General features: G+C 40.9%; 1 protein-coding gene across 1 annotated transcript in view; it reads left to right on the top strand.

The window, feature by feature from the left end:
- Window positions 1-14,452, top strand: part of TMTC1 (transmembrane O-mannosyltransferase targeting cadherins 1) — a 265,150-nt gene that overhangs the window by 126,862 nt on the left and 123,836 nt on the right. The window lies entirely within an intron of this gene.

The raw sequence follows: 14,452 nt of genomic DNA, 5'->3' as shown, positions 1-14,452 counted from the left end.
TCAGTAGCTGTGGCGCGCAGACTCAGTAGTTGTGGCGCATGGGCTTAGTTGTTCCAAAGCATGTGGGATCTTCCTGGACCAGGAATCGAACCCTTGTCCCCTGCATTGGCAGGCGGATTCCCAACCACTGTGCCACCAGGGAAGTCCCCTATATTTAACTTTTTGAGGAACTGCCAGACTGTTTACCAAAGCGGTTTTACCATTTTACATTTCTACCAGCAGTCTATGAGGGCTCCAGTTTCTCCACATCCTCTTCAACACTTGTCTTTTTGACAGTCTTTTTGTTGTTGTTTTAATTATAGCCATACAAGTGGGTGTGAAATGGCATCTTATTGTGGTTTTGATTTGCATTTCCCTGATGACTAATGGTGTTGAGCATCTTTATATATATATATTAGCCATTTCTATATCTTCTTTGGAGAACTGTCTGTTCAGATCCTTTGTCCAGTTTTGAATTGGGTTATTTGTCTTTTTATTATTGAGTTATAATAGTTCTTTATATATTCTACATATGATATTTATATATTCTAGATATATGATTTATGAACATTTTTTTACCTTTCTGTGGGTTGTTGTTTCACTTTCTTTTTTTTTTTCTTTTTTTTTTTTTGTGGTACACGGGCCTCTCACTGTTGTGGCCTCTCCCATTGCGGAGCACAGGCTCCAGACGCGTAGGCTCAGCAGCCATGGCTCACGGGCCCAGCCGTTCCACGGCATGTGGGATCTTCCCGCACCGGGGCACGAACCCGTGTCCCCTGCATCGGCAGGCGGACTCTTAACCACTGTGCTACCACGGAAGCCCTGTTTCACTTTCTTGATGGTGATCTTTGAGGCACAAAAGTTTTTAATTTTGATGAAATCCAATTTATCTGTTTTTTGGTTGTTGTTACTTATGCTTTTGCTGTTATATCTAAGAGGGTTTTGCCTAACTCAATTTCTCTTCTAAATTGGCTTTGTCAAATGTCTGATTCCCTTATTAATAAGTTATGTAAACTTTTAGTCTTCACTGTGTATTTGTACAGGGTTATGTTTTTAATATTTTTTAAATTGTACTTTGATAGTTTATGTTAACAGCATTTCGGAGGCCGTTTATAATTTGGCTTTTAATTTTTGTCCATTGGGCATGTCCAATCAACAAGATAGATCCATACAGAATTGGGGGAGGGGGTCATCATTATTCAGGATACGCTGGCAACAAGCTCTTAATATTCTACCTTTCCATTTTATTCCAAACATTCAGATTGTATTAACTGTCAGTAATTCTATGTGACTGATCAATAACTTTTTTTTTTTTTTTTGGCGGTACGCGGGCCTCTCACTGTTGTGGCCTCTCCCGTTGCGGAGCACAGGCTCTGGATGCGCAGGCTCAGCGGCCATGGCTCACGGGCCCAGCTGCTCTGCGGCATGTGGGATCTTCCCAGACCGGGGCACGAACCCGTGTTCCCTGCACTGGCCGGCGGACTCTCAACCACTGTGCCACCAGGGAAGCCCAGATCAATAACTTTTTAAATCTGTAATTGAGATTTGTGTGGATCAACTGAATGACATGACATTGAATGATACATGTTTCTGCTTTTGACTTGAGAAGAAAAGTGTCATTAGAAGTTGAAGAACAGGGCTTCCCTGGTAGTACAGTGGTTAAGAATCTGCCTGCCAATGCAGGGGACATGGGTTCGAACCCTGGGACACGGGTTTGGGTCCAGGAAAATCCCACACGCCGCGAAGCAACTAAGCCCATGAGCCACAACTACTCAGCCTGCACTCTAGAGCCCATGGGCCACAACTACTGAAGCCTGTGCGCCTAGAGCCCGTGCTCTGCAACAAGAGAAGCCACCGCAATGAGAAGACTGGGCACCGCAACAAAGAGTAGCCCCTGCTCGCCACAACTAGAGAAAGCCTGTGCACAGCAACGAAGACCTAACGCAGCCAAAAATAAATAAAATAAAATAAATTAATTAAAACCCAAAAAAGAAGTTGAAGAACAGAAAAAGTGTTGTATTTCGATTGCACAACTTCTTCTCGACAAGCAAGTTGGAAAATTTTACCCTCATATGTCCAAATCCCTCCCATCCCTTGTGGAATTTCTGTAGAAACAAGAGCTAGAAGTTTTCACCAGAGGTAGAAGGGAGTGAATGGAGACAAAAACCATGTACTAAAACAGACAAAAACCAAAACAAGACAGGTTAGCAATTTCGGAAATTTGAGATTGGAAAATTTTGAAATTGGATTTAAATGTAGAAAGGGGCTAGAGCCAAGTGTTGTGGGTGGGTTTTGAGTAGGAATCCCAAATTAAAGATTAAACCAAGAACAGGTGCATGTTGGGGGCGGTGGAGGGTGGGGCTGAGGGCCAGAGTGATTGTCTAGATCTGTGGTGTCCACTACAAGAGCCACGAACCACATGAGGCTACCGGCTAGTCTGAACTGAGATGTGCTGTAAGTATAAATAAAGTACACACAGGATTTTTTTTTTTTTTTTGATTTGATTTTTGGCTGCGTTGGGTTTTCATTGTTGCACGCGGGCTTTCTCTAGTTGCGGTGAGTGGGGGCTACTCTTCATTGTGGTGTGAGAGCTTCTCATTGCTGTGGCTTCTCTTTGTTGCGGAGCATGGGCTCTGGGCGTGTGGGCTTCAGTAGTTGCGGCACGCAGGCTCAGTAGTTGTGGCTCACAGGCTCTAGAGCGCAGGCTCAGTAGTTGTGGCTCACGGGCTTAGTTGCTCCATGGCATGTGGGATCTTACCAGACCAGGGCTCGAACCTGTGTCCCCTACGTTGGCAGGCGGATTCTTAACCACTGCGCCACCAGGGAAGTGCCTACACAGGATTTTGAAGACAAAATTCTGTAAGAATAAAAGAATGCAAAATACCTCATTAATACATTTATATTGATTATACCCCATAAATTATATATACGTTGAAATGATATTTTGAGTATATTCTTGAAACAAAATATATTATTAAATTAATTTACCATGTTTCATTTTCCTCTCTTTAACATAGCTAATAAAACCTTGAAATTATGCATGCTTTTACTATATTTCTTTTGGATAGCACTGGCCTAGAACAAGTGCTGGGGCTCTTGGCTTAACTCTGGGAGAAGGACAGGGAGGTTGGAGGACTGGCTAGTGGAGCACACCCAGTGCACTCTGCAGCCTTCCTCTGCCTCTGGTTTGGGTGGTTTCTTCTAGTCTGCCACCGTGTGTTTCACTCAGCTGATTCTGAGTGGTGGAGGGATTTTATTGCACTCCATCTTTTGGTGTGACGACTAACTTAGTCCCATCTGAAAAAAATGTCCTTTAGGGACCAAGACCACGGGTGCTCGTGACACATCTTATAAATTACCACCCAAAATTATGCCCTGACTGCAGCTGTCCCGGGCTTTATGATTTTACTCCAGCCAGATTGCCAAACCTGCATGTGTCTTGAAAGTACTTGTGAATCATGCTGAAACATCAGTGCTGGGGTCCAGTGCCCGAAGATTCTGCTTTGGTGGTTATGGTGGACTTGCATTTGAGGAGTCATGGAATAGGTCTGTGTGCAGCTTGTTCTGTCAGAGAATTGTCATTTAGCCCAGAATTTACTTCTCTCTATGTGTCTCTTTAGAAATGTGGTACTTTGACATTCAATTTTGGAAATCTTGGATAAAAAATAAAAACAAAAGCGGAGGTTAAGTATGGCTTCTGCATAGGGCTGGACCCTGCAGAAGGGATAACATTGTTTCCGCTATTAAGGTGCCTGCCTGCTGTCTAGTAACTGGTTTTCTGCCTTAACCAGATTCGAAGAGGACGGAACATAAAGCAGTATATGCTTCACCAAAGAAGTATTGCCTTTCTAATATTAAAAATGGTTGTCTTTCAAATCCAGGATATAGATAAAATAGGATTTTTCAGTGAATGTAAGGCCTCCCATCAGCATCATGTTTTTTCATGAGATGTGGTCCTGGATAAGCAGGTGGAATATATCTTCTTAAGTGGATAGATGTGTTTCTGCTGTTCGGCTATCCAGACAAAGTCTTGTATTACTTGTTGGAAGACATCAAGGTATGAAATAATGAGATTAAGATAGAACTCAACATTCTCCTTCTAAAGAAGCTTCTTTTTCTGTCTCCATTTTCAGCTGATAATTTCAAACAGGCAGAAAACCTTAGGTTTTGATTGTTACAGCCTTAGGGCACTATGTTTAGTAATGTTTATAGCCCTTAAAGCCCCTAACATGGGGGCTATCTCATAACATAAGGTATCACTGAACAAACTGAATGAAAATTTAAATTATTTTTTAAAACAAACAAAACCACCCTGTGCTTAAAGAGAGTCGAGCAAACGTCGCTGCTTTGTTTTTGCTTCAGCAACTAGCAGGACCTTCACACATGAAATGAAACTGAAGTTATTCTGATTTTTAAAGCAGTGGTCACCAAACTAGAGTGAATATCAGAGGCACCCTGGGAAGTATGCTAAAAATAAGACTTTCTGATTCAGGTTGGAGAAATTCTGATTGAATGGATCACAAGGTTGGGTGAGAGATTCTGTATCTGATCAGCAGCCTAATTGTTTTGGGGGGGAGGAGGAGGTGTTACCCTTTCTGAAATCCTCAGGTATGAACTGTGTCCTCTGTAGCTGAAGAGTGCTCTACAAGGTGTGTGTTGTCCCCATTGTGTATTTTGTATCATGTTCTTAGAAACATAGCTTGGGGATGAAAGAGATGGTCAAGGTCACTGAGTGTAGTTTCCCAAACTGAAAGGACACTATGTAATAGTAATTCCTCTAATTGTCTTAGACCCCTGGAATGAAGGGGTAAAAAAACGAAGAAGAAAGAGGAAGGAGTCAGAAGAGGAGACTGTGGTGGTAGCAAATTCTACCTGTGGACTTGGGAGCAGGGCTGGGAAAGGCTGGTCTGGATCACTTTACTGCTTGAAGAAAATATAGAATGCTTTAAATCTACTTACTGTGTTTCCATTAGAATATTAAATCCATGAGAAGCTGATAAAAATTAGAGACGATTCTTTTATTTTTGCTAACAATGGAACATAAAGGCAAAACTTGCTTTTCATAATGAATAAAATGCCAAACCCAAGCTTTTAATTTGATTCTACTTCTTGCCGTATGATACTCTAACAAATATTTCCATCAGTGCAGTCATCTGTTTACTGGGCTGGAGAGGTGACTACATGCTGGTTTTAAGTTTGTCGGCCCTGCTTCGACTAAAATTTAAAGGTTTGTTGTGGTTTTTTTTTTTTGGTATAAAAGGTCAAGTTCATCCAGGTTGCACTGTTCAAGGAATAAGTCAGAATCTCAGGCAGGTGTTTCTTCATGAAATACCAGTATTTGACCCATCGTATTTCCTCTCTACATTGTATGAGGAGCCAGAAAACCCTGTCTTGTATGCAGGGTCTCCTATGGGTCTCTCACAGGGCATTGAACAAGTCTGCCTCTCTAAGGCTGTTTCCCTTGCTGCAAGAAGGGTAGAGACTGAGTTGGGATCAGGTAATCCCTATATGCAGATACTTTGTAAGCTAGAAAATGCTGTACATGCCTAAGGGATGTTCAGTGTTGTTGGATGTAGTTCATTAATAGACCACTGGGATTCTGTGTGGAATCTGGAACCTGCACCTGATGTATATATGGTCAGCAGTTGGTATGTTTGCTCAGTGGAAGTTACACCTGAACGTTGGTTTGAAATAAAGATGTTAAATGCTTTATAGAGAGAAACAGACTCTAGGTAAGAAATGAACCTAGTATTTATTTTGCAGAAAGAATTATTTACCTTTTTAGAGGTAAATGGGTAAGAAGTTGTTGCTGGAAGTCTTAGATGTTGAAATTCATATTTTCTGCTCTGAGGAGACTGTCTCTGTTAATAAGATAACTGTATTAATGGTGCCTTTAAAAGGTCAAAGAGACTTAATGGCATTTCAGATTCACTTTATAGTTTATCCATGGTAACAGGAATTCTCATTTGAACTATTATTCATTGCAGTTTAATGCAAAATAAGAAAAAGTAAGCTTGGCATAGCTTTATAAGGATGCTCTGTGACATGTGAGGGGAATGAGTGCCTTTACTCAGACACTCCTCATTACTAGATGGTGTCCCAGGAGCCAGCATTACACAAGGTGCTGAGGGGCCTACACAAGGGCAGAATCTTCAGTCTGTGCCCTTTAGCTACAAGTGTGGACAACTGGAAATCTAGCAGGTATCTTTTATGAGACTAGAAAAATATATGGTTGCCTCAAGCCAAAATAAAAGTATCTAATTTAAATATTTTTAGATTTTTAGGCATTATTTTACTATCAGGTTAATTTCTGAAAACCTATCTACTTAAAGAGCTGGGTGCTGGGGAAATAACTATAAATAAGACTCAACCCTGTCCCCAAGGAGCTTCTGTTTTAGTGGGAAGACAGGCACATCACCAACGGGAAGTTACAGGGCAGTGTGTAAGCCCCGAGGCTGTGGGAGCTCATATACGGGACTCCAGCCTGGCCTGGGGGTTGGGGGGAGTGGTAACAGGGAAGGCCTGTCAGAAGAAGTGACACCTTTGTTGGGACCTGAAGGATCAGGAATTGGAGTTTGGCCAACCTGTGAGAGTTGATTCCGAAAGATGAGGTGAGCCAGTCAGGTGCTGCTCTCAGGAGTTTGAAACCTAAGAGTGAGGCTGTGAAGACTGAAGTGACAGGTGTGTGAAGGCAGGAGGAAAGGAGAGCTGGGCAGCCCTGACGACCATGCTGCAGCCTCAGTCATGAGAAGCATGACTAAGGAGCCCCGGAGCAGAGGGAGGAGATGAAGCAAAGGCTAAGAGACGCAGGGCAACCGTGAAGAAGGCCTGTGGCCTAGAGGGAAGCCTACCTTTCTTGTAGCTGCTTGGTTCTGGTTCCTAAGAAGTCTGGTTTTGCTCTTAATTTCCTGTCTTCTGATTCTTATGGGAATTTTAAAAATAACTCTCCCTTTAACTGGTTTGATTAGACCGTTGGTCCTCATAATCTGGAAGAACTTTAAAAACAAAACACAATGAGAAACTGGCTGGAGAGCCCCTTGGATCTCTTTTCCTATTTCATGAGTAGTTGGAAATGGTCTTGCCATCTCTGTTCCCAGGTGCTAAAGCATCAAGTATCAGTATTCAGTGCTACTTACGGGCCTTTGCCCATGGATGGAATGCCCCAAGGGCAGGCCTCAGCACTTGTCTGGCACCTTCTACTCTGTTGCCACCAGGGAGCTAAGGGATGAGGGCCGTAGACAAGCTTCTACATCAGCCAATCAGCTGGGCTCGCCTTGTGGCTTTCTACCCCAGCCCTGTGTGCCGGGGATCAGGGCCTGCTTCCAGTCATCCCATCCTTGTCTGTAAATGGTTTTCCCTGATTTTCTTTCCTTTTGTGTCACCTGCTTTTGTTCCACATTACCCATTGTGACATTCATCCATGTTGTTGTATTCATTCTCATTGCTGAATGGATTTCCATTCAATGAATATACAATGTAGGTATCGATTTTATTGTAGATGGACATCTGGGTTGTTTCCAGTTTGGGGTGTTAATAGTAGTGCTGCCCATGACATAGAAACAACCCAAATGTCCACCGACAGAGGAGTACATGAAGAAGATGCGGTGTGTGTGTGAGTGTGTGTGTGTGTGTGTGTGTGTATAAATAAACACAATGGAATACTACTCAGCCATAAAAAGAATGAAATAATGCCGTTTGCAGCAACATGGATGGACCTACAGATTATCGTACTAAGTGAAGTAAGTCAAACAGAGAAAGACAAATATCATATGATATCACTTACATGTGGAATCTAAAAAAATGGTACAAATAAACTTATTTACAAAACAGAAATAGACTCACAGACATAGTGAACAAACTTATGGTTACCAAAGGGGAAAGGGGGGGAGGGATAAATTGGGAATTTGGGATTAACAGATACACACTACTATGTGTAAAATAGATAAAAAACAAAGACCCACTGTATAGCACAGGGAACTATTTTCAATACCTGTACTAAACCATACTGGAAAAGAATCTGAAAAAGAATATAAATGTATATATATGTATATATATATATACACACACACACATACATACACACATATATAACTAAATCAGTTTGATGTACACCTGGACCATTGTGAATCAACTTACTTCAATAAACATTTAAAAAAATAATAGTGCTGCTATGAACAATCTTGTAAATGTCTTTTGGTTAACGTATGTGTGCAGCACTGTTGGGTAGGAACTTAGGCGTAGAATTGCTACATCATGAAGTATGCATTTATTCTACTTTCATGAAACTGCCTGAACTTCTCCAACATGGTTTAATCAATTCACAGGAATGTTTCAAAGTTCCGGTTTCTCCACATCCTCACTAACATTTGACATAATATTTTTCATTTTAGACATTTTAGCAGGAGTCATCGTATCATTTGTATATTATACATTTTTAATCCTGTACTCTAATTTACCCATATTTTTAACTGTCCTCAGAAAGTGTTATGTTTGTTTACAATTTGAAGCCATTTTTGTTTGGGGGTCCTGCCTGGATTCTCTATCTGCCATCTTTCCACCTATTTAAATTCTGCATAGATTCTGGGAGGGCATTTCTTAATCCTCTGTTTTTCATTAATCTGTCACTTCTTAGAACTCCATTGAAATTTGGTGTCTATATTTCACTGTTACCCAACCATGTAATATGTGCATGTCTTCTCACCACCGACGCTGTGAAAATGTCCTTGTGGAAGATGAGGGCTAGCTCTGATTACCCTTCAGCACCTGTAAAAGTGCACAGAGTAAGTATTCAACATTTAGTGAGTTGGTGTCAGGGTCTCCTGTTCATTGAGAACGTAGTTCAGTAAATGGCTTTCTTTGGCCATAGTCCCAGGGAAGGTTACAAGGAGAAGATGCTGATGACAATAAGCAGGTTATGCCTACAAAGGCCTATCATTATTGCTGGGATACAGCGAAACTATGGAGATCCTTTTTTTTTTGCGGTACGCGGGCCTCTCACTGTTGTGGCCTCTCCCGTCGTTACGGAGCACAGGCTCCGGACACGCAGGCTCAGCGGCCATGGCTCACGGGCCCAGCCGCTCCACGGCACGTGGGATCCTCCCGGACCGGGGCACGAACCCGTGTCCCCTGCATTGGCAGGCGGACTCTCAACCACTGTGCCACCAGGGAAGCCCATGGAGATCCTTTTGAAGCATCAATGGAATACAGGAGTTGTGAGGATGAAAATAAGGGACAGCCTAGGGAGGGGCAGGACAGATCACCAAAACCCAGTGGACAGAGGTAGAGTAAGGGTAAGGTGGGGTGCTCCACTCTGGAGGTACCGTTGCTATTTTGACAGTGTTAGCCAGTGCCCTTCCCAAGAGGATGCAGTGTGTATACAGTGGACCCAGTGTCCCATATTTATGAAATGGTGGAGGATTTTGTAGATGAAAGAGAAAGAAGGATCCTTTGAGCAGAAACATTTCTATATAAAACAAGCAAGTGCTGCATGTTTCTGCTTGCAGTGCATGGTTTTTTCATATGTACCTGTCATAGACATCTTTATGTTAGGCTCATGTTATTTCTTAGCCAAAAAGGTTTTTTCAAAGACAACAGAATTTATGTATATTTTAGCAGTTAAACCACTCTAATTTTTTTCTTGATAAAAATGAAGATTTAGGGCTTCCCTGGTGGCGCAGTGGTTGAGAGTGCGCCTGCCGATGCAAGGGACACGGGTTCGTGCCCCGGTCCGTGAAGATCCCACATGCCGCGGAGCGGCTGGGCCCGTGAGCCATGGCCGCTGAGCCTGCGCGTCCAGAGCCTGTGCCCCGCAATGGGAGAGGCCACAACAGTGAGAGGCCCGCATACCGCAAAAAAAAAAAAGATTTAGATTTAAAGAGTGCCACACTATTTACAATAGCCAGGATATGGAAGCAACCTAAATGTCCATCGACAGATGAATGGATAAAGAAGATGTGGCACATATATACAATGGAATATTACTCAGCCATAAAAAGAAAGGAAATTGAGTTATTTGTAGTGAGGTGGATGGACCTAGAGTCTGTCATGCAGAGTGAAGTAAGTCAGAAAGAGGAAAACAAATACTGTATGCTAATGCGTATATATGGAATCTAGAAAAATGGTACTGATGGACCTAGTGGCAGGGCAGGAATAAAGACACATACGTAGAGAATGAACTTGAGTATACAGGGTGGGAAGAGGAGGCTGGGACGAAGTGAGAGAGTGGCATTGACATATATACACTACCAAATAGATAGATAGCTATTGGGAAGCAGCCGCAGAGCACAGGGAGATCAGCTCTGGGCTTTGTGACCACCTAGAGGGGTGGGGTAGGGAGGGTGGGAGGGAGTCTCAAGAGGGAGGGGATATGGGGGTATATGTATACATATAGCTGATTCACTTTGTTGTACATCAGAAACTAACACAACATTGTAAAGCAATTATACTTCAAAAAAGATGTTATTAAAAAAAAAGGGCCACAGTTTGATTAGGTGCCCTTTGATGCCAGTTCCCCACCGGCCTCATTTTCCCTTTCATGTATTTCATGCTGAAACCTCTTCATTCATTCCTGGATTATGAATGAAAATACATCACTAAGTTGTTTAAGCTGAATTCCTGGCTTTTTGTGCTGTATATTCCATTTTGTTGCCAGATATTCCAGTGGCTTTCCTCCTGTTAGCAGAATTCATGGTAGAAAATTGGTAAATAATTCATTTTATTTTTGCCCCTGCTTTAAAAAAGAAAACCCAGTGGGACAGAGATATTCAAAGATTGTTTTATTTCTGAAATTTTTGCAGAAATAAGCAAGGTGACTAATTTGAAATGTAATTCATAGTCAATGAGTTAAAAAGAAATACATCAATGCTGAGCTCAACTAGCCCCCTCAAATGTAATTAGCTTTTGGGGTGATTCCAAGTGGCTTCTTTGTGCTTAAATTTGCAAAAATTTTCCAATGCTGTTTCAGTATTTCAAATAGTATTTAAGGAGTTTACTTGCAGCATTTATCTGAGTTCATATGCACAAAAGGTAGGTGTATATTTCTGAGCTAATGGAGATAATATATATATATTAAAAAGGGCAATTCCACTCCTGGGTATATATCACAAAAAAACCCAAAAAACACTACGTTGAGAAGATACATGCACCCCAGTGTTCATAGTAATAGTATTTACAATACAAGATATGGAAGCAACCTAAGTGTCCATCAACAGGTGAATGGATAAAGATTCTGTGGTATATACATACAATGGAATATTACTCAGTCTCATAAAAAAGAACAAAATTTTGCCATTTGCGACAACTTAGATGGACCTGGAGGGTATTATGCTTAGTGAAATAAGTCAGACAGAGAAAGACAAATACTGTGTATCATCACTTATATGTGAAATCTAAAAAATAAAACAAACAAACGAGTATAACAAAACAGACTCACATACAGAACAAACTAAAGGTTATGAAAAGGGAAGGGGGTGGGGCAATTTAGGGGTGAGGAATTAAGAGGTACAAACTACTATGTATAAATAAGCTACGAGGATACATTGTACAGCAGAGGGAATATAGCCGATATTTTATAATAACCTTAAATGGAGCATAATCTATAAAAATTTTAAATCACTATGTTGTACACCTGAAACTAATATAATATTATAAATCACCTATACCTCAACAAAAATAAAGGAGGGTTAGTTAAGTTAATAGTGTTGGGTTAAGTTAATAGTTTTGACCTTTCTAGTGTTATAGGAAGGTGAAGTTTTAGTTCTGTGGTTTACTTTTCTTTTTTGACCTATTTTGCTTATAATCTGTGTAAAAAGTCACAACTGAGCATTTAAAAAAATATGTAAGTAACTACGTTGAGACTGTAACTTTTAAAAAATGTTATTCTTGATATTTGTTTTTTGTCAGTATGGTATTGCAAGTCTAGAAAATATAAGAGACTGAATGAAGACAACTTGCAGGGCAAGTTCAAAATGTGAACTGAACATTAAAAGTTTCTGCATGGTGTTTGCAGCTATTCCATGGTCAAGCTGCAGCCAGACTTAAGAAAGCATTCCTGTTGCAATTCTGTTGCCTTTATCACTACTTAAAAATTGTTTTATTATGAAAAATATTAAATATGTACAAGAGTGGAGAAAACGGCATAAAGAATCCCCACCTACCCTTTATCCAGTTTTCCCAGTCATAGTTCATGGCCAATCTTGTTTCATTCATACTCCCACCCGGTTCTTCCACGTCGCTTCAATCCATCATTTTGAAGCAAATCCCAGACATAATCTCATTTCAAATGGGTATATTTTCGTATGTATTTCTGAAATACAAGGACCCTTAAAGACTTAGAACCACAATACTGTTATCATGCTTTAGAAATTAACAGTGATTCTCTATTATCATATATCCAATCAGCGTTTCATTTTTTCTGTCTCATAAGCAGTTATTTTTAATAGCAGTTTGTTTGAATTAGCAGCTAAACAAAACCTGCACTTTGTTTGATATGTCTCTTAAGTCTCTTAATTTATAGGTGCCCTCTCCCCTTTCTTTCCCCTCCCATTGCAATGTATTTGTTGAAGAAACTGCCGTCATTTTTTCCGTGGAATTCGTAACATTCTGGATTTAGTGTATTGCCTCCCTGTGGTATTATTTAACATGTTCTGGTGTTTTCTGTATTTGATGTAAACTGGTAATAAAGTGCTTGGTTAGATTCAAGTTTAATTTTCTTTTTTATTTGACAAGACTGCTTCAAATAAAAAAGCAGCCCATCAGCTTTTTGTGTATATCCATCAGGAATTAGTCTCCCTTTCTGTGATGTTAAGATTGATTAGTAAGTTCTAGGCACCTGATTTAGCCTGATCCATCCATTATAAAGTACCCCATCAGCTTTTCACCTAATGATTTCAGCAGCCATTTATGGTCATTGCCTAGATCTATTATAGCAAGAAGGAGAGATACTATTTTTTAAAGTAATTCCTAAGAGTTGGGATGTAACCGAGTGACATAGCTGTGTGTGACTCTCCTGCTAGGTTTGGTGGCTGAACATTCTCATTTAAAGCCAAGTCATGAAGAATCTTTACTGAGCTAAGAAGTATATAGCATGAGCTTAGAAGCTCTGGGAAAAGAAGAAGCCCTAAGTGACCCAGTCATCATTCTGTGGAGTTGGCATTCTAACGAGGCAGTTTCACAGGCCCAAACCTAAAAGGGATAAGGTGGCTTTTTTGTTTTTATCTTTGATAAATAACAAAGCTTGGACTTCATCAAACTTTCAGTATATACTGCACTATCTGTACATTCATATTTTATTTAAAATAACAACAGGGAGGGGAGTGTTGAGAAACACCATTGAAATATCTGACCCATTTCTCTGTTGGGGTTTGAGAGCAGAGGCAGTGAATAATCCCCATCACTGAGCCTTTCCTGATCATTGCTAATGATTTTTCCACTGCCAACCTTGGAGGAAGAGGAGGAAAGGGAAGGAGATAAATTGGAAAGGGCTGGGAGGGATGTTCTAAACCAGAGCTACTTACTGAGAGGAATTCAGGGTGAATTGACTCTTAACATTGGAAAGTAGCCTAGAAGTTATCTGATTCAACTTATTTGCGCATCCAGGGTTTCCTCCAAAAGAATCTGGCGATGAGGGAGCTCTTCTTTTCACATTCTGAACCCTCATGGCACTCATCTCCTTCTGCCTCTTTAATTCTGTGTATCTTATTTTCACTGTTGGATTTTACATTCCTTGAGGGCAAGGGATTTATCTATTTCTCTGGTTTAGTCCCATGTAGAGTGTCAAAGATAAACACAGCTGGACATTAGTTAAAGCAATAAGAACACACTTTATTCAGTAACTACTGACAGTTCAGGAAAGAGCTGAGCTCCATTCTGATTTGCGCAGGGTTGACTGGGTATTTTAAAGAGAGAATGGGAGGGGCAGCAAAGGGGGCTCGGCAGAGTCAGAGAAGTAAGAAATTACAAAGGATTGATCGTCTAAGTGCATTTAGGCTGTGTCTGCTGGCTGGCAGTTATCAGAGTTAGGATTCTGTCCTCCCACAGTCTGGGAGACAGGCCCCTTCCTCTGATGATCACATTTTAAAGGAATGACCCTCAGGTCCTTGAGAAAGACAGTTCTGAGTTGTAAGAGATACGTATTCCCAACTGTAAGTCCTTTGTAGTAAGTGCTCTAAGAAAGGGAGGTCAGGGGCCTTTTTGTCAGGGATTAGCTAGAAAAAGGTAAATTCTCCTGGCAATGATGATCTTTCTCAGGCAGGCATTTTAGTGGAGGGGCTGGGGTCATCCCAGGAACATGGCCTTATGCTGCTAAAAGCCATACTAGAGTTTGGCCATCCCCTAGTGCAGAGGTTTGGATGGAGTTTGTTATATGCTGAAAGTTCTACAGTTTTCAAGGGTCTAGAACACAAGTTAAAGAATTTGTGTTTACTGAACAAATTTAAGTAAATTTAGTTTCCTCTACACTGAAAGGAAGGGGGTC

This window comes from Delphinapterus leucas, chromosome 11, assembly GCF_059928025.1.
Source record: "Delphinapterus leucas isolate spDelLeu-1000000601 "Yukka" chromosome 11, BTC_Dleu_Yukka2, whole genome shotgun sequence".
NCBI classification, from domain to species: Eukaryota; Metazoa; Chordata; class Mammalia; order Artiodactyla; family Monodontidae; genus Delphinapterus; species Delphinapterus leucas.
Note: the sequence above shows the minus strand (reverse complement) of the source record. Positions and strands in the feature narration are given on the sequence as shown.